This window comes from Theropithecus gelada, chromosome 7a, assembly GCF_003255815.1.
Source record: "Theropithecus gelada isolate Dixy chromosome 7a, Tgel_1.0, whole genome shotgun sequence".
Lineage (NCBI taxonomy): Eukaryota > Metazoa > Chordata > Mammalia > Primates > Cercopithecidae > Theropithecus > Theropithecus gelada.
Window position 1 is genome coordinate 56,309,314 of NC_037674.1, and position 20,541 is coordinate 56,329,854.

The window sequence follows — 20,541 nt, forward strand, 5'->3', positions numbered from 1 at the left end:
TCCCAGGGGCCTCCACCTTGGGGGGACTTGAAGCATCACAGTCACTGGGGCACAGCAGGGACCCTTCTGGGAATGTCCAGCCCTAGAGGTACGTGTTTGAGGACATGTAGATTAAAGAAATCTACAGAGCACTGAGGTCCATAACGAAGCAAAAGGAACAGACGATGGAAGGGAACGGTTTACAAGGACAGTTTGTAAAACACCTATTAGGTGCCAGGCTCTCCCATACATCAACTACAAGTCCCATAACAACTCAGCAAGGAAGGCAATGCTTCCCTAAGTCATAAACGGGGAAGCTGAGTCTCAGAGGCATGGAAGTTCCAGGGGATAACTGAGGCAGCCGTGATAACTTCCAGAGGGGCCACACTGCAGGCCCAAAACATGAATTATCTCACTTCATCCTCACTCAGTGCAACTGGTCATCAAAAGTTAAGTGTAGCTACATTTTTTTGAGTGCTCACTTTATATCAAAGATATTTTTCTCTGAGCAACCCCATACCATAGGTTCAACATAGGTGAGAAGAACACAGGCTTCAAAACCAGGTGACCCCTGCTCAGAATCCCAGTTTTCCTACCTCAGTTAACCTTGGGTAATTCAAGTTGCTTCTCTGATCATTAGTTTCCTTATCAGGAAAATGGGAATAATAATTCTGAGAATTAAATGATGGAATATATAAAATGCTTAGTATACACTAAGTGCTTAATAAATGGAACTGACTTGTAGGTATTGATGATTCTGGGGTTTTACAAATAAGATAACTGAAGATAAAAAAAGGTGGCTTGCTTAAGATCATCTGACTAGTGGCAGAGCCAGGACTAAACTCTGATCTGTCCCCACAAATGCCAGTGTTCCTTCTCCCCTGATGTCCACAAGGCAACTGACATTCACAGCGCTGATCTTGAGTTGTCAGGAAACACACAAATTCCCATTCGCTGACTTGCTGATTGTAGGAAGCGTGTAATGTGCTTTAGAAATATTTCCGTCCAAAACTGTTCTAAATGTTGTCACTTTTAATAGCAAACTTAACGTATCTAAAAAATTTATGGACACGAACCAGTTCCAGAGCCTTCAATGCCAAAATTCAGAGTCATTATGGTTTTCTTCTACATCAGAACTTATTAGAAGCATTAACCTCAGTCTTGGAACCATGTCAGTTTTATAAACACTGTTCTATTATGGCAAGACAGGATACTTTAAGGACATTTTCCTTGATATCATTTCATTTTCTATTTAAGTCATGAAAATAGTATTGAATTTGGGCAGTGCTACACACAAACTACCTTAAGGTTGCAGATTTTGAGTCTGTGCTATAATAGTGTGCTCTGGTAGTGTAAATATTTGCTGGACAAAGATTAACTAGCAAGGCAGTATATTCAGAATGGCTGCCTCTTTCATTAACCCTGTGAGGAAAGAAACTGGAAAGATAACACGCAATTCTGTAAATCACAATTTATAAGCAAGCAGCAATTGAACTTCTAGTTGAACTAGTTTTTTTTTTTTTTTAGGCCAATTAAAGTTCATATTATTTTTAAAACAACTCCTTTTCCACCATAACTTTATTTTAAATCTGCATCTTAAACATATAATGGCCAGAAATTTGCTATAATTTTCCATAAGTATTTAGGGTAGAGACACATTATGCTCTATGCATTCATTACCTGCATGCTGTTAAAAAATCAGAAACAGTATTACTGGGAAAACTGGGAAATTAATCCTTTGAAACAAGGATATATGAATGCAATGATTACACAGAATAAATAAACAGCTTACCCACAATTTCTGTTTTGGATAAATGTAAAGTCATTAGTTTCAGAACAGTTTTCCCAAGGAGGTAAGATTTTGCTTTTCCTCCCTAATGCCTCCTCAAAGCTGGTATGTATCTTATGCTGAGCCATCCCTGAAAAGGTAGCCTTAATCAAAATCTAATCTATAAGTTACTTTTAAGGCCTTGAATGTTTGGCTTTATGAGGTCTTAAACACACTTTGCAGGTTTGCAAAGACCACAAATCAGATTATTACAGTTCCTTTCAAGAGGTGGCTTAATGAGGGTGAGGGAAGAATAGAAGACTTCAACTCCAGACCCCGGGAAATAGACCCCTTATTTCACTGGATATATATTTTATGGAAAAGGGTAAGATTGTATCACAGTGTTCATCCAGAAACTCGAATCCTCTGATTAGAATCAGGGAAGGACTGAGAAGAACCTGCTGGCGGATGCACGAGTGGGTTAGAATGGAACTTCTCCCGACGAAGGCAGCACAGGCTTGGATGGAGCTTTTTTCCTGTGTCCTGAGCCACATCCTGACAGGCCACTGTGGCCCTATTGCACACCTGGTGAGGAGATGCCTCAGCTTGGACTTTCTAACAGGTTTCTTTCCAGAACTTTCCCTGCGGGCATGGAGACTCTTATCAAATTGGGCTCCATAATACATTCCCCAAAACATTAGAACCCAAGATCATTCTCCACGTCTCCACTGATACGGAAAAATATATGAAAGCGCGGATTAGGGTTTTTGCCATAGATGAGAACAAAATCCAACGAAGACTTGACATTTCTTTAGAAAGGCTGCCACCAACAGAACTTTTCCCAGAAGTTACATCCGTGCTGACCTTCATCAGTTACACTGAGAAAAAAAATCTGTTCTATGTGACTATCAGCCACAGGAGACGGAATTTTAGGCACTGAACTCGACGAGAAGGACTTTCTAACTTTGATTCAGTTTCAACTCACACTCCCCAAACCCTTCAATAGCAGAGAGGCCAAAGACCCCCGAATGGGGAGGCGAGGCTCAGAACAGCGAGGGTGCCTGAACACAGCACCACACTCTCCCGGTTTCCGAGCCCCGAGCCCCGCAGTGGAATTCGGGCCGCTGCGACGCGGCGCCCGTGCGGCTCCCACCGAGGCTGCTGTCACCTGCCGCGCGGGTCCGGCCCTCCCCGCCAACCGAGGCGCGCCCCGGGCGCAGTGCCGCCCTGGAGGGGATCGGTCCCGGTGTCCACGCGGGTCCCCTCGCGGCCGCGCAGGACTCGGCCCGACTTCAGCGAGCAGATCCTCCGCCTGTGGCCGGTGACACGCGCGAAGCCCCGGCGGCACCGACGATGCTGCGCTCCAGCCCCGCAGGCGCCGCGGCGGCGGGTCCCGGGATGCTCCAGCGGTCCTTACCTGGCGAGGCCCGTCCCGTGCGCTCCCGGGGTCTTGGCTGGGCCGGTGCCGAGCCCAGGGCGACCACGGATCGCTGGCTACGGCGTTTTCCGGTGCCGGGGGCGCGGGCGCGCGAGGCGCGGGGGGCGCTGCCCAGGCCCGGCTCGGCGGGAGCGGCCGGGCTGCGGCTGAGTCAGAGCCCCGGCGGCGCGGGCGAGCCCGGGCCAGCAGCCGAGAGGGGGCTCTGAGCGGAGCCGCGGCTGCCCTGTCATTTTAAAGGCGAGGCAGCTGGACGCTGTTCAAGCGGAAACGCAGAGAGAAACTTCAGCCCCCGGGGCAGAGCGTTGGCAGCGAGGGGAGGGGGCTCAAGGGCTCCTTGCAGGCGCACAAACCAATCTGGTCTATTCTAATATGCTCTTCAAATGCATTTTCTTCAGCTATTCCCTTTACAGTAAAAAAAAAAAATCACCCCAAACAACAACGGCAACAAAACCCTCTCAAAGCCTTCTCCTGCAGTATGTTTAACAGCAAGCCAAACATATCCATTAAAGTTAGGGGCAAGAGCAGGGGGCCGGTTTGGGACGTCTGGTCAATGCAATTAGACAAGAGAAGGAAATAAGATGTAAAAACACTGAAGTTGTGCTTTTGTTAAAAAATATATATTCTATATGTGTGTATATATGTATATATATTATATGTATGTGAAGCGGGAGAAAAATGATTACTATTTGCAGAGGATGTGATTGTGTAGTTGGAAAGTGCAAACTGAAGATTGTTGAAATAATAGCTTTTCCAAGGAACTGGCAGGCTACAAAATAAACATACCAAATTAACAATGTTCTTGTGCACTTACTAACCAGTTTGAAAGGCAAATAAAAAATCCCATTCTCACTAATAGCCAAGACACAGTAGCTAGGAAAATAAACTTATCATGAAGTGTGAAAAAAACCCAAAACAAACAACCTTCTGTACTGGGAGACTACAGAAGACTTGAATCTATTATGACACACACCTTATTCTTGGACAAGAAGAAGTAAACAGTGTAATCCTATCATGTCCTCTTTATCTGTCAATTCAATGCCATCTCTATCAAATTCCAAGTAGAATTTTCTTTTTAACTTGACATGATTCTTAGTGTCATGTGGAAGAATAAAGAGAACAGGCAACAAAATGTTGATAAAGAAGAGCATAAGGGAAGCTAGCCCTGCTGGATATTAAAATGAAGAAATGCTTGCATGCATAAATGAATAAATGAATAAATAAAATACATTGACTGAGTGCTTACTATTTAAGGAAGTGCTCTATATGGATTAATACATTTTATTCATCACAACAACTGTATGATGCAGGTACTGATACTGCTGCCATTTTCAGATAGGAAATGGAAGCCCAAAAGTGTAAGTATCACACCCAAGGTCACACAGGTAGGAATACGGGAACAGGGGTTTGATGCAGGCGTTCGGCCTGTAAAAACTATGTACCTATATGCTTCAACCCCATCACACGACACTGCCTCTGTCACAAAGCAAAAGCCAGCACATTACTGGCCCGGACATGACTGTTCAATGGAATGGGATGAAGAGCCCAGAATTAGAAGTACATGAGAAACTGTGGTGTTTAAGGTGGCACTTCATGTTAATCAGATAGATAGTTTTTATTTTATTTTATTTTATTTTATTTTATTTTATTTTATTTTATTTTATTTTATTTTATGATGGAGTTTCGCTCTTGTTGCCCAGGCTGGAGTGCAATGGCATGATCTTGGCTCACTGCAACCCTCTGCCTCCTGTGTTCAAGCAATTCTCCTTCCTCAGCCTCCCAAGTAGTTGGGATTACAGACGCGTGCCACCACTCCTGGCAAATTTTTGTTAGATACAGGGTTTCACCATGTTGGCCAGTCTGGTCTCGAACTCCTGATCTCAGGTGATCTACCCACCTCTGCCTCCCAAAGTGCTGGGATTACAGGTGTGAGTCACCGCGCCTGGCCCAGATAGATAGATTTTTAAATAAATGATATTGGAATAACTAGATAGTCATTAGTGAAAGTGTGGGGAGCTAATTTTCTACCTAGTTCCCCAGACCAAAACAAATTCCAGATCCATCATAAATTGAACATAAAAAACCGAAGTCAAAAAATAATTAGATGAATATGTACATAAAAATTCAACATAAACCTAGAATTCTGAAAACCTTTCTAAATATATCATAAAACCATAAAGGAAAAGACTGATATATATGATTATAAAAGATCCAAATAAACATCTTCATGGAAAAAGACACCATAAACAGAATTCAAAAATAAACAACAAACTGGAAAAATATTTGCTATCCATAAGAGATGGGGTTGCTAAGTTTAACAAATAGAAATATAAACCTGGTTGAATTTGAATTTCAGATAGACTATGAATAATTTTTTAGTATGATTATGTCCCATTCATCATTTGTCTGAAAGTCAAATTTAACCTGATGTCCTGCATTTTAATCTGGCAGCCCTAACATAACAGCAACATTTTAATGTAGATATCTTACAAAGAACTCTTATAATCATTTTTTAAAAAATATGATCACCACAATAGAACAAAGAATAAAAGAGATGAGCAGGCAGTTCACAAAAAAAGAAATATAAAGGTCCCAAACAGGAGAAAATAACCGTCCTCTCTAGCAGTGAAATAAATGCAAATAAAAAATTCAGGAAGTTGTACTTTTTACCTATTAGCTGGCAAATTTTAAAATATTGAACAAATTCAGTGCTACTGAAGGGTCTGGAAAAATGGGCATTCTCTCTCACTGTTTATGAGAATGTGATTTAGTACAATATTTCTAGAAAGCAGTTTGAGGACAAACATCAAGTTGAATGCTTTATATACAAACAAATTCATTTTCAAGAACTTATCTAAAGACATCATCTGACAAGTGGACAAAATATATATAGCAGATGTTTGTTGCTTTGCAGAAATATAGTAGAAAATTGGAAACAACCCAAATATCTGTCAATAGGGGATTAGTTATTGAAATATAATTAAATCATAGTACTATGCAATGAGACTTACTGTGATGTGTGATGCAGGCATTATTCTTTTTTATTCTTTGTTTTTGAGACAGGGTCTCCCTCTGTCATCCAGGCTGGAGTGCAGTGGTGTGATCTCAGTTCACTGCAGTCTGGACCTCTTGGACTCAAGCGATCCTTCCACCTCAACTTTCCAAGTAGCTGAGACTACAGGTGCACGCAACCACATCTGGCTAATTTTTGTTTTGTTTTGTTCTATTTTGTTTGTTTGTTTGTTTTTGGTAGAGACAGGGTTTTGCCATGTTGCCCGGGCTGGTCTCAAACTCTTAAGCTCAAGTGATCCTCCTGGCTCGGCCTCCCAAAGGGCTGGGATTACTGGCATGAGCCACAGAGCTGGGCCAATGCAGGGATTATTCTAAGCACTTCCTGTGTATTAACTTGTTTAATCATCAGAATAAAACACAATAGAAACACTGTGAGTAAGAAGGTACTATTAGCATCTCCATTCTGCAGAAGACAAAACACACAGAGAGGAAAGCAACTTTCTCAAGGTCTTACAGCTGGAAAATTGAGGACTAGGATTTAAAGCAAGGTGTTGTCGCTCCAGAGACCACAATCTCAGCTATTATGCAGTGTTGTGTACTGAATGGAATCCCATGATAGCATGCCAGAATAAATGCATCCATAGGGTGGAATACCAAGTAGGTGTTAAAAATGACAATATAATTCTGTACTTACTGACATAGAAGATATTTATGATGTATTGCTAAGTGAAAAAAGAAAATTTCAAAACCACATACATGTATGATTCCATCTGCATAACGTTGAATCTATTTATATGTGGCTATACATATAGACCGAGAGAAATATCTGGATGAATAATCACTGGCATATTAACAGCCTTTCTTTCTGAGTGATGGGATTTCAGGAGAGTTTTTGCTTTCTTCATTGTACTTTTCTAAGTGACTTAGGTTTTAGTATTAAGAATATATGTTTTTTAAATATTTAGAAAAACAGGAAAATAAAATCCTGGGGGAAATTCCCATTTCATGATTCCATGCTTTAGTGTCTTGATAGTCTAGGCTTTCTGCAAACTTGTTATTTCTCCCTTCAAATTCTGACAGCTGAGATACCTGGCTAGGACTCAGCCTGGAGGATCATGGGAGTTCCCAGCAGCAGGTGAACCCCAAGTATCCCCCATGCCGCTCCTGCTGCCTCTGACTGGCTGAAGAAGATCATGCACTGGACTATGTCAAGTGAATCTTGCTGCTATCAAAAAGGGTGCTGAGAACACAGGCAGGTCCCACCCATTCTCTATGACTAGTGTTTAATCTGTAAAGTTAGATATATAGGTTAGGGTTCTAATTGCAAAATACAGAAATTACTTAATACAACTTACACTGGTTTAAAAAATAAGGCATATTCTCCGGAAGGTTTAGAGAATCCAGAGAGAGTAAGACAACCAAGGCACAGTAAGAACCAAGATGCAATTTATTCTAGAGAACTGCTGTCATCATTGCCTCTAAGGTTTCTCCCTCTACTCCCTGTTTCTGCTTCTGTCTGGGCATCAGTTTCATCTGTTTAATTCTACACTGGTGTCCTCTCCTCCTCAATCCATGAAAATATGGCAGTCACCTGAGTTTTATGTAACATCTTCAGTCACCCAAAGAAATTAATTTTCTTGGTCCTTAGGTTTAAAATTTCCAGACCAGGGCTTCTTTAACCCAACTTGGGAGAATATCTATTCCCTGGGGCATCAGTCAGGATAGGCTGGGTTATGCTGTAGTAACAAACAGTTCCTAAATCTCAGTGCCTTAGGACGACAGAGTTTACCTCTTGCATGTGCTTCATGTCCATTGTGGGTTGGCTGTGGCTTGGCTCCATGTTGGGAACTTTACTTGGGAAGAAGTAATTTACAACTGGAGCATTTTGGTCTCATGGCAGAGGAAAAGAGAAGACACAGGAAACCTTGGGCTAACTCTTAAAGCTGCTGTCAGAGTAATTCACATGACCAAGTCTAATACCAGTGGGATAGGGAAGTCTACAGCTCTGTCAGAGTAACAATACAGCCAACAATATAGCTTCACACACCTGTAAACTGTGGCCAAGGGAAGGGGATGGGATCCTAATAGAATATGACCTTTATCACCACAACCACTGGATGGGACAGACAAGGATGCCATGTTATGATACAGCTCTGTGCAGAAAAAGGGGGCAGGAACACTGGGGAGACAATTGCATCAATCTTGACCAGAGTGATCATTCAGTTAACAGACTGTGAAACTGCAAGTAGGCTAAGCAGTCCTTGGGGACAACTGGGAAGAAAGCTAGACTTGAAGTCAGACAGGTCTGGGTTCAAGTTCTGGCTCTGCAACTCACTACGTGTATACTCACAGCCAAGTCGTGGTACAGATTGAGTGACCCTCATCTAAAATGCTTGAGACCAGAAGTGTTTTGGATTTCAGATGTTTTGGATTTTGGAATATTTGCATATACATAATGAGATAACTTGGAGATGAGACTCAAGTGTAAACATGAAATTCATTTATATTTCATATACACCTTATACACAAAAGCTGAAGGTAATGTTATATAAATTTTAAAACAATTTTGTGCATCCAACAAAGATTTGGCTGTGTTTTGACTGAGACCCATCACATGAGATTAACAGTGGAATTTTGGTTTCAGATTTTGGATTTCAAATGTTTTTTGTTTTGTTTTGGTTTGGTTTTGCGGGGGACAGAGTCTCACTCTGTCACCCAGGCTGGAGTGCAGTGGCACAATGTCGGCTCACTGCAACCTCCGTCTCTCAGGTTCAAGCAATTCTCCTGCCTCAGCCTCCCGAGTAGTTGGAACTACACGCATGTGCCACTACACCCGGCTAATTTTTTATTTTTGTAGAGATGGGGTTTTGCCATGTTGGCCAGGCTAGTCTTGAATTCCTGATCTCAAGTGATCCACCTGCTTCAGCCTCCAAAAGTGCTGGGGTTACAGGCATGAGCCACTGTACCCGGCCAGATTTCAGATTTTTAGATTAGGATGCTCAACCCGTATTTAATGTCTTCTCAGTCATGAAACTGGGATAGCAATGTTTGCAGGACTGTTGTAGAGATCAAATGTAACTTTGAATGTAAGCCATCTAGGAGAATGTCATAGGTGAGCTCAGCCCTTATTATTAACCTTTAAAAAGAGATAAAGCTGCCTACCTGTTCCTATTTAGTGTCCACTGGGAGTAAACCAATGTAATCCCTCCAATTTATGTCTGAGTTATTAACTGTGGCACTGCCTTTGTCACTCCCAAAGTTCAAAACACAGGTCAACTTCAACAGAATTAGTTAAGTCTCACTCACTTGCACCTGGTTTCTGTGGGTGTTTCAGCCCCTGAGCCAGCTTATGTAGAAGCCTACTTTCTTTGTGGTAAGGACAAAAAGCCCTAGAATGACACCAACAGTAGCTTTCAGACCAATCTACTTGCTCTGTCCTGCACAGAAGTGTTGCCTTTGTCATGAGCTTGTACCCAGAGATACCATCAAAAGCCCAGAGTCTTTATCTGTGGGATCCTGATACATTCATAGGTATCAGCACCTTCTACACAGCAGGCGACTTGCATCTGTGACCACCATGTCACAAAGCAGACATGTCCTTCTAACTTATTTATGCCTAATTCCTGCCAAAGGCTCAGGGGTTTATTTCAACAGTGAAACTCACAAGAAGCCAGTTGGTAAAAAATTTTCCCAAGCACTTGGCTGGGATGGTAGGCTTTCTGTATGAGGAGACGTGTAGCAAGAGGACGAAGGGCACTAATGCCCTATGGCCAGCTTGTACTGGCTTGTAGAACACAGTTGTTAAGTTATCAGAAATTTTGCCAGGTGGTTTTTAAGCCATTGGTAGCTTGAAATCAGCTATAGTGGGAATATTTACACCTCAGAAATTGGTAAATGCTACAGGTCAGAGTCCCCCATCCCTAGCCCAAACCAGCTGTTAAACATTTCCCAGCACAGCCTTGGTGAATGGCCACTCTCTGGAGGGCTGCCAAGGGACTTCAGCTCTGGTACTGGGTGGGGAAAGTTGTCCCAGCAGATCTCTGACATTTCTTCTAGGCCCGAGGCTCCTGACTGCCCTGCAGAAAGGGGACTTGTTGCATGTGGTGGGCAGACTCGTGGTTCTGGCCAACCAGAGTCCTCTCTTGAGTCTCACAAGGGGAGGACATCTAGGCAGACCAGTTTTGCCACATGTAAGGAGGTTCGGGCAGCAAATTTCTTTCTGCCTCAACTCTATGTTTTGATGCTCTTTTTCTTACTCCCACTTACAATTACTAGTTAATTAAATTGGCTCTATAAAATACATTCTGAATGCCACCATTCTTCCAAACAGCAGCCAGCGTTATCCCTTTAAAATCTAAGTCAGAAAATACCACTGCTTTGCACAGAAAACAAACAAACAAACAAACAACAGTTTTTACTTTCACTCAGGTTGAAAATCAGTCTTTCAATATGACATATAACCCCAGAAAAGATCACTTCTATTCTTCTCTGACCTCCTTTGGCTCCCTTGTTCATGCTTCTTCAGCCAGGACAACCAATGAGTGATTCTCCTAGCATCCCTGGTTCATTCAGATCCTGGCTTTTACATGTATTGCTGCTTCTGTTTGCACTATTCTTTCTCCAGAGATCTGCAAGGACTGCTTTCTTCCTTCTTCTTGGGCTCCCCTGTCAAGTAATTTCCATGATTGTTCTGTACAAAACAATAACTCTTTCCTTTTCACTCTATCTCACTGGCCTTGCTTTATCTGTTTACTGCATTTATAGCCTCTCCCCTCCCCTGACCTGTGATGTACTTACTTGTAGAATCATTTGTGGTCTGTTTCTACCCACCAGATTGCATAATCATGAGGGCAGGGACTTTGTTTTCCTGGATTCTGTGTCATGGGGAGTTGACCCCAGTTGGGGGCATGGATGTTCAGATTGGGTGCCTGGCACAGCAGCCTCCTGAGGATGGACAGGCCCCTGCCTTGGCATCTTTGGCATGCTGGGTGGTGGGTGCTCGCTCCTAGGAGAGGGTCTCCCCATGAAAGCTCAGTCTTGGGCTCCTGCCCTGTTTGGCCAGTTCCTAACCTGATCCCAGCCTGAGAGCCTCATAGACCCAGTGAAAAGAGACCTAAAGACCTCAGAAAACATCTCAAAGGCTACTTCAAGAGGTGGCTTGGAAAGGGCACACTAGACAGAGTTCCTTTGGAGGTGACTTTGAGGCAGCCCCTTGCTCTCTCTCTCTCTCTCTCTCTCTCTAGCCTCCTTTTCTCCACTGGACCAGGGCATGCGGAGCCCTGAGCTTTCTGCCCACTTTGACATTTCTTAATCTATCCCTAGATGGGCCAAGGAGGCAGCTTTTGAGGGAAAGCTTTGGAAAATTCCCAGCTGTTGGCCGTTGTTTACATCTAAGGTGCTGTTTATGCTTCTCCTCTGGGCTCCCTGCCTCTGCAGATGACACAGCATGGCCACTGTGGGGTCAGCTTCTCCTCCCACCCCTTGCCCTGCACTTCAGGGTCACAGCCTGCAGGCTGATTCATGCCCTCAGGAGGCCAGAAAGGCAGTGGGGAAGCAGGCATTGGTGACAGCCGGTCCCTCCTCTTCGCATTTTGGGAGGGTTGATGGATGACCCCATCCTAAATGAAGATACTCAAGGAAAGGAGATGATTCCTGCCAGCTGGACCAGCCTCAGGGTTTGCAAAGCCCTTTCTCGTACATCGTCTGCATTTCCAACCACTGCTTTATAGGCAGGGCAGAGCAGGCAGTGCGTTATGCCTGCTTTGCAGATGAGGAAACTGAGGACAAAGACCAGTTGAGTAGCTGGTCCAAAGTCTCAGGACTTCAGCAGCAAATTCCAGAACTAGCATCCAAGTCTCTGGAGTCCATTTCTGGTGCAGTTTCTGCCACATCCAAGCACCTCCCATGGCACATTGTCAGATTGAACACCTGATATTGGAGTTGTTACTGTGTGGCTCAGTAGCATCATACCCCCTGCTTTAATGCCTGATATGGTTTGGATGTGTGTCCTCTCCAAATCTCATGTTGAAGTGTGATCCTCAGTGTTGGAGGTGGCCTCCTTCAGGAACAGCTTGGCATCCCATGAATAGCTTGGCATCCTCCCCACTGCAATGAGTTCACTTGAGATCTGGTTATTTAAGAGAATCTGGGACCTCCCTTCTCTCTCTTGATTCCTCTCTCACCATCTGAGACACTATGTTCCCCCTTTGCCTTCTGCCATGATTGAAAGCTACTTGAGGCCTCACCAGAAGCAAATGCTAGCACAATACTTCCTGTACAGTCTGCAGAACAGTGAGTCAAAATAAACCTCTTTTATTTGTAATTATCCAGCTTCAGGTATTTCTTTATAGCAATGCAAAAATGGACTGACATAGTGCCTCCCTAAGTTCTGCCATTCCAAGGGCTTAGGACATTTGGCTGGAAAGGAAAACTCAAGATTATCTCTGCTGTGGGTCCCTGAGGGCTTGTGGTGCAGAGAAGGGGGCTAGATCCAGCAAGAGGAGGTACCGGGAGGTGGATTTCAGCTCAGCCCAGGAATGCTCTCCCTCATACCTGCAGTCACCTGAAAAGGGATGTGCTGCTCTTCTGTGCCCTGTTTCCAGATAGGTGTGCTCTAAGGAAAAACACAAAGTATGAGGGAAAAGACATGACTGAAAAAATATCCGTTTAGCTTATAAACATGTGCACTGCCCTCTGTCACCTTCTAAAGAGGAAGGACTCTTAGCTGGCCTGCATTTTGGGTTTGCATCTAGGATCACATCATGCTGAGTGGAGCATGGAGAAGAGAGCTGGAAAGCCAAGACAGGCACAAGTTGTTCTGCTTCAGGAAAGAGATAGTCAGCAGAAACTCTCTGGGAGAGGAATGGGAAGCAGAGGAGAAGCTTGTCCCAGGGCAGGTGGCCCTGAAGGAGGTTTGTGAGCTGAGGCTGGAGCACGAAAAGAAGGGGGACTCTGGAGGGAGGCAGTGGGGGAGAGGGAGGCAGGGAGGGGTTAAAGGGACAGAGGGAAGAAGCTAGGTGGGAGAGAGGGAATTTTAAGTAGCTGTGTGTGTGTGTGTGTGTGTGTGTGTGTGTATGTGTGTATGTGTGACATTTTGTAAGAGAGGAAGACACAATTTTGTCAAGAGAGAAAGACACAATTAAAACATACTTTTAGGAAGTCCTGCTGAGTGGTACACAATGTCACCTTCTCTTGTCTACCCTCACAACCTTCAATAAAGAGCCACATTTGCTTTGGGAGCCTGTTTTAGGGAGGGTCTTACTGTGCCAGTGAGTTGGGTTGTGGGAATGCCAGGAAGGACAAGGGGTTTGGGAGGCATGAGGCCCTAGATAGCCTTCTGAAAGCAATGATGATCTACCATAGAGAAAACCTGGCTACCATCATGGGTTCAAAGTCTGTCTCCACTACCTATTGTCTAAGAAGGTCTGAGCTCTTCATTCACCATCTCTGAGTCCCTCATTTCTTGTAAATGGGGATACAATGGGGTCTGATTTTAGAGATGCTGTGAGGATTAAGCCAGATGACACATGAAAAGCTTCAGTGCTGAGCCTGGTGTTCAGTGAGAGCCCAGTGCCAACAGCGAGGGAGCCATTAAATCATGGAAGGTGGACCCACAAATGCAAAGAGTTGACTGTCATTAGAGAATGCTAATGGAGATCATAGAGCAATGTGGAAAAATGTTTGGCTTATAATATTGGGTAACACATGAAACAAACACTAAATCATGTAAAATTGTTTACACAGGTGGATAGAGCGTGGAAAAGAAGCAATGAACAACAAAAGCAGTTGGTTTGTTAGAGTGATGGAATTGTGGAGGGCTTCCTTTCTGTTTTTATTCCTTGTATTGTTATAATATTTTTGTATAGTAAATATGCAGGAAGAAATGAGTGGTCTCAGAAGGGGAGGAGGACTCACCCATAGCAGGAACTGTGGCAGAATCTTCTAGCACTCAGCTACAGCCAGCTCTTCCCTTTTTTTGGGGACCATCACGTTTGACTATTTCTGATTAGCAGATTGTGGGAGGAAATGAGTGTGTCCCTTCTAGGTTGCAGCATTTAATTGCCAGTGCAAAACCTCCTCATCTCCTTCTTGCCCTGCCAGGTGACCCAGGAGGCCATGGATTCCAGATGGTGCAGCCATGCTGTGGTAGAACCTCCATCAGCCTCCATCAGGGTCCTTGAAGGACGCGTGGAGAAGAGCCCCCTGCTGACCCCCTACTGGTCATGTAAGACTTGAGCAAGAAGTGGATTTTGTAGCATTCAGCCACCGACATGTGTTGGTTAAATTCTGCACAGTATAATCCAGCCCATCCCATGTCCAAACCTCTGCTTGCTGCAGCAATGTGTACTGAGTTTTCCTTAGATGGATGTGGACAGGCAGATGCCTGAGTCTCCTGTGTCTTAACAGCTCAGTTATGCTTGACTGAAAAACCTGGTCCTTGCTTCTCCCTGGAACAGCTTCTCAATGCTGCTCACAGAACTTTTGAAATCTGGTTTCTAGCTTTGGCTCAAGGTCTAAAGAAACCCCCACACCCCATGCACAGGATTTAGCTGAAATGCTACAAAACAGCAAGGGAGTGACTCAAACTACAGGTAAGCAGGAGAGCCCACTGAGACATCCAAGCCTTGCCCAGAGGCTCAGACATCACAGTGGGTTCTGAGGAAGTCAGAGTCTTCCTGGGATCAGAGAATTCAGAGTTATGGTGTGAATATTTGCTGTTGGCTCTGATGTGGGTCCAGTTACTTCCTGCTGCCCACAGTGCACTTTTCCCCCTAGTCTTGTCATCTTAGTACCTTGTCCTCGGTACCCTTCAACTCTCACTGGTTAATCTGAGCCAGGGGCACACTCTCCTTCTTTGAATTGAGATGACCTTGGTTAAAGAGAGATGTTAGGAATCAGTTAGCCCTAACCAGGCTTTCTCTCAAGTCAGTTCTACCAGGAGAGAATTAGGAGGCTGCTGTCCAAAGTTTTGGGTGCTGAAACCAAATATGCCTAGATCTTAGAAACCAAATATTTCTGAATCTCTCATCTTATAAATCTGAGATTCTCCTTCTCCTTCTCCTTCTCCTTCTCCTTCTCCTTCTCCTTCTCCTTCTCCTTCTCCTTCTCCTTCTCCTTCTCCTTCTTCTTCTTCTTCTTCTTCTTCCTCTTCCTCTTCCTCTTCCTCTTCTTCGATGAAGTCTCACTCTGTTGACCAGGCTGGAGTGGAGTGAAGCAGCTCAATTTCTGCTCACTGCAACCTCTGCCTCCCAGGTTCACGCGATTCTTGTGCCTCAGCCTCCCGAGCAGCTGGGATTATAGGCACACGCCACCACGCCTGGCTAATTTTTGTATTTTTGTAGAGACAGGGTTTCACCATGATGGCCAGACTGGTCCCAAACTCCTGACTTCAAGTAATCCACCCACCTTGACTTCCCAAAGTCCTGGGATTACAGTTGTGGGCCACTGCACCTGGCTGAGATTCTTTTTAAAGTATAATTTACTTCAAGTTATTTAAGTTATTATTTTACTTCACATCCAGACGGATGAGAAAGGAAAGAAATAACATGGTTCTAAGAACCCTAGAATCATTATTTTATTATGTCCGAAGGGCAACCCATGGTTTAGAATGAATAAAAACGAACTAAATTTATAAAAATTGTTTACAATGACTTATTTATTTTTTAACAATGAATTTTGTTAAAGCGATAGATTTTTGAAGAACTCAGTGAATCTGATGACTAGTGCAACGTTATAAATTGTGTTAAATGAAATGTTATGGCATTTATTCAGCAAGTCATGAGAGTTTCATATCAGATAAAGAAACCAAGACACGGGGAGTAAGTGACATCATCAGGTTACAGCAGTAACAGATGTGGAAACTTACCTAAGATCCAGGCTCTCCAGCAGGGGGGTGGCTTTGAAGGGGTAGCCCTGACTGGACTGAAAGCTCCTTGAGGGCAGGGGCCCTGTCCTGTTTATTGCTGGAGCAGTACTCACAACAGTGCCTGACACATAGAGGTAAGTGCTGACTGAGAGAATGAGTGAATGAAGGAGGATGTGGTCCCTTCCAGGTTCAGTGACTCAGTTAAGCCAGTGACTCAGTGCCCCTGGTGGGGGCAGGGATGAGAGTGAAGGGAAACCTGTGTTGTCTGTTGAATCCGCTCCAGGCTGCAGTGTCACTGATGATAGTGGCCATCTGCCCATCCTCCTACTGACTCCATACATCAGGCAGCATTGGTCCCTTCACGGCGCTGATCAGGAGCAAGCCTGCTGTTTGTAAGATAGGTTTGCTTTCAGCTTTAGAGGTTTGAGAGAAGGAGGTTTGCCTTCTCCTTCTGTATAATATGAGCTCTGTTACATGGGATGGAGGCAATCATTCTTCCTTCCCAAATGCTATATGAGTTGGAGCTACTGAGCCACAGTAAATGAATTCGAGGCTGTCATTCTGGGCCACTTCCCTCAAAGTGTCTGTTCTTTTCTGTGTGATTGCTCCTCAGTAAGTCCTGGATTCAAGCTTAGCCCTCCTGAATGGGATCTAGACAGAAGATGCAAGCAAATACTTAAAATATGTTTTTATCGAGGTAACATACACATAACATAAAATAACCATTTTAAGTATTTTGAAGTATACAATGCAGCGGCTTTTAGTAAATTTGCAATGATGTGCAACTATTGTCATTATCTAATTCAGAATATTTTCATCACCCTTCAACAAAACCCCATAACCATTAAACAATCACACCCTATTCCTTCCTCCCCAAGCCCTAGCTTCTGGAAACAACAACTCTGCATTTTGCCTCTATGCATTTGCCTGTTCTGGACATTTCATATAAATAGAATCATACAACATGTGGCCTTTTGTGTCTGGCTTCTTTCACTTAGTATTAATGTTTTCAAGATTGATGCATGTTCTAGCAGGCATCATTCCTCTTTGTGGATGAGTAATATTTCATTGTATGGATATGCCACATTTTGTTTATCCAGGCATCACTTGGTAGACATTTGGGTTGTTTCCCCTTTTTGACTATTATGAACAAAGCTGCTGTAAACATTCGTGTGCTAGTTTTTGTGTGGACACCTGTTGTCCATTCTTTTGAATCTATACCTATGCGTGGAATCTCTGAGTCATGTGGGAACTGTATCTTTAATTTTTGAGGAACAAAAGCAGGTTCTTAGGGAGCATAAAGGCGCTTCTGGCTGGTGGAGCCTCAGGGGCTATTTACAGCCTTCCAGAGAAAGGAACTTAATCTCCATCCGACCCCTTTCATTCATTCCTGCTTCAATATCTTTGCTAAGGCCTCTTCCCAGATGTCAGATGTCACTTTCCGTGACTCCTTTCTGTTCCAGGCTCTCCCAGGGCCACTCCCACAGTGATCTTCCTATAGACTTACCATAAAAGTCTCTGAGAACTCAAAGTGTGGGTCCTAAGACCTCAGCATCACCTTCAGCATCACCTGGAAATTTTCATTTTTGTCTGCAATGCCAGTTCATGAGCTGCACCCCAGATCTGCTGAATCAGAATCTCTGGGAGGGTTGGGCTTGGGCCATCTTTGTTCTAACACAATCTCAGAGGATTTGCATGCACCATGAAGTTTGAGAAGCTTGACTCTGAGGAGTCTGTGCTCTTTGGGATCTGTGCCACTTGAGGCAGAGAAATCTCAGATCACTGGGCTCTCATTTCCCGCTACAGCCCAGAATAGGTGACCATATTAGTGTGCATATTTGTGTGTGTGTGTATGCAGGGCATGGGGGGACTCTGTTGAGAGGTGGTGCTGAGATGCACCTGCTCCCAGGAGAGATGATGCGTGTTGCTGACACCACAGTAGCTCCGATGCTGCAGAGCCCTAGTCTACTGTGGACTCTTCTTCCTGCTGGAGTCTGCCGTTGCTCCTGCTTCTCTAGGAGCTTGGTACCATCACAACTCTGTCTCTTGGGGTTTCTCTTGGAGTGGGAGATCCCTTGGCTTCCCTCCTGCATTGCCTCCAGAGACAAACATGCTGACTGTTTGCTTTAACGAGCTTCTTTTGATCCTCTGGGTAAGCAGAAGGCTGTGACAAGTGGCAGGAGGTGAGTGGAGTGGTGATTTCCAGAGCTCATGGAGACCTTGCAGTCCAAGCCTTGGGACTGTGGTTCCTGACTGTCCTCCTTGTGTATGGGTCAGGATGGATGCTTCTGCCTGCCTGGAGCCCCGTGGTCCACTGAAAAGCACTGAGGGACCCCACTCTGAGAAGGAACTTTTTCCTATTCACTCCTCATTCATCCTCCTGATGGTCACAGTACAGCTCCAGGCACTGCTGGCATCTCCCCAAATCTTCTAACTCCAGGCTCTAGACCTCAGCTTTTCCTACCTGATGGGATGCACTTCAAATCCAAACAAGCTGTGTCCCATGAAGGAAAGGCCAGACAGAAGAGAGGAAAAACTGGGAGATGAGACATATAAAAAGCTTTGAACCTGAGACAGAAAGGGAGAGGAACTGAAATGAAATCTCAAGCCACTCAATCTCTGTCTGTGATCCATCCCTGTTTTCATCCCCATTTATTCGATGGTTAATGAATGCCATCAAAAAGGGTTAACCAGGCAGTGGGAGGGTGAGCCTCATAGATATTCTTTACTGTGCATCCCACCACCACTGCTGATGTCCTCAGGATGACCTGCCCCAGGGGCCCGGCTTTCCAGACTGTAGGATAACACCCTGCCATCTCCAGCCAGGGAAGAGGGCAGGACCCCTATTTGTGTGCATCTGCTATTTCCTGTCACTGTGCCCAGTAACGCTATATTCCCCACAAGCCTACAAAGGGATGGTAAAGATTTTCCTCACTCTCATTTTATCTTTTTCTTCCCTAGCCACAGACATATGTATCTGTTCCCCAACCCCCATTCAGTGAGTATCTACCGAGTTCCCATTGCATATCTGGCAAATAATGAAGGCGCTGTCTCTGCTCTCGTGGAACTTCCAACCCATTGGGTTAAAGTGATATTCAAGAAACATTTACACACTATCTGGTTACAATTGCATTAAGTGGGTGATGGAGAAGAACAGGGTGCTGGGGGAAGATATGTTAGGAGATCTGACCAAATTTGGGCATTCTTGGAAGCCTCCTGGAGGAAGCAACATTCATGCTGAGACTTGCAGCGTGAGCAGGAGCCAGGACAGCAATGGGAAAAAGGCAGACGCACAAAGGAGTATGTGCAAAGGGCAGATGCACATACGAGTGTGTGCAAAGGCCCCGAAGTAATCAGGAATTTGGGGTAAAGGAAGAACTGAAGGAGGGCTAGGCTGGGGTGGGTGTGGCAGGGAATAAAGCCAGAGTGGTGAGCAGGAGTCAAATGCCAATCACCATGGAGGCCTTGACCCTATTCTAAGAATAGTGGATGGCCTGAGAACGTTTCTAAGGAAGAAGTGACATCTTAAACTAGCATAGGGAGAACGTACTAGCTAGCATGATGGATGCAGAGGTCAATGCAGAGGCACAAGATGATGGACCTGAACTTGGGTGGTGATGGGGACAGATGACATAGAAGGAGGGATGTGTGGGAGTGGAGCCAACTTGCCAACAACTACTTGTAGGGGTCTCAGGAGAGGGGCCTCTCAGGGATAGTGCTCAGGTTTGTAGCTTGAACAATTGGGCAAGGGTGAGGCAAGGAGCAGAGGGACTCATTTGCCGACTTGGGAGCAGGTTTGAGGGGCATTGCACCATGAGTTTAGACTTAATATGTCAAGCTTGAGATGTCTGTGAGATGTTCAAGTGGAGATTCTATGGATATGATTAGATGCACAGAGCTAGAGCTCAAGAGAGAGAGAGAACTGGGGGATGCTGTGGGTAATTGAAGTCATGTACCAGGCTGAGATTGCAGGGAAGGGAGCAGAGTCTACAGGGAGGGGTGGCCAGAGGGCTAAATCTGGGACACCAGTGTTTAAATACTGGGTATACAGGGAAGAACTGGCTAAGAAGATGGGCTGGGAGTGGCATTGAGGAGCCAGGGGAACCCTGGCAGAAAAGCATTGCCCAGAACAATGGAGCCTCCTGCAAGAAGGAAGGTGTGGCTAATGCGATAGAAACCTGAGCAAATCTAGTATCAAGGGGACTGAAAAGCATCCCGGGAGTTAGCAACATTAAGATCAAGGATGACCTTCACAAGAATAGGTGCCTGCCATGGAGTGAGTGGAGGGAATCAGATAAAGGCAGGTTTGTGGATGATGTAGCACGATGCTAAAGGATGTCCTGTCTGGTGGCTTCTATCTTCTCTACGAAGAATGAGACAAGTTTATTCTCAAAGAGTGAGGGAGTCAGAGGAGAGGTCAGAGATTCAAAAGGGTGAAAAAGGTTTCAAGTATGTATCAGGGAGAGGTATTTGTCAGAGGTT

General features: G+C 44.6%; 1 protein-coding gene across 1 annotated transcript in view; it reads right to left on the minus strand.

Moving 5' to 3' along the window:
- Positions 1–3,437, minus strand: part of CTXND1 (cortexin domain containing 1) — a 57,393-nt gene extending 53,956 nt beyond the window's left edge. The window contains exon 1 of the mRNA XM_025390444.1: positions 3,165–3,437. The gene's annotated coding sequence lies outside the window, so the exon portion shown is untranslated. The remainder of the gene's footprint in view (positions 1–3,164) is intronic.
- Positions 3,438–20,541: the final 17,104 nt, after the last annotated feature.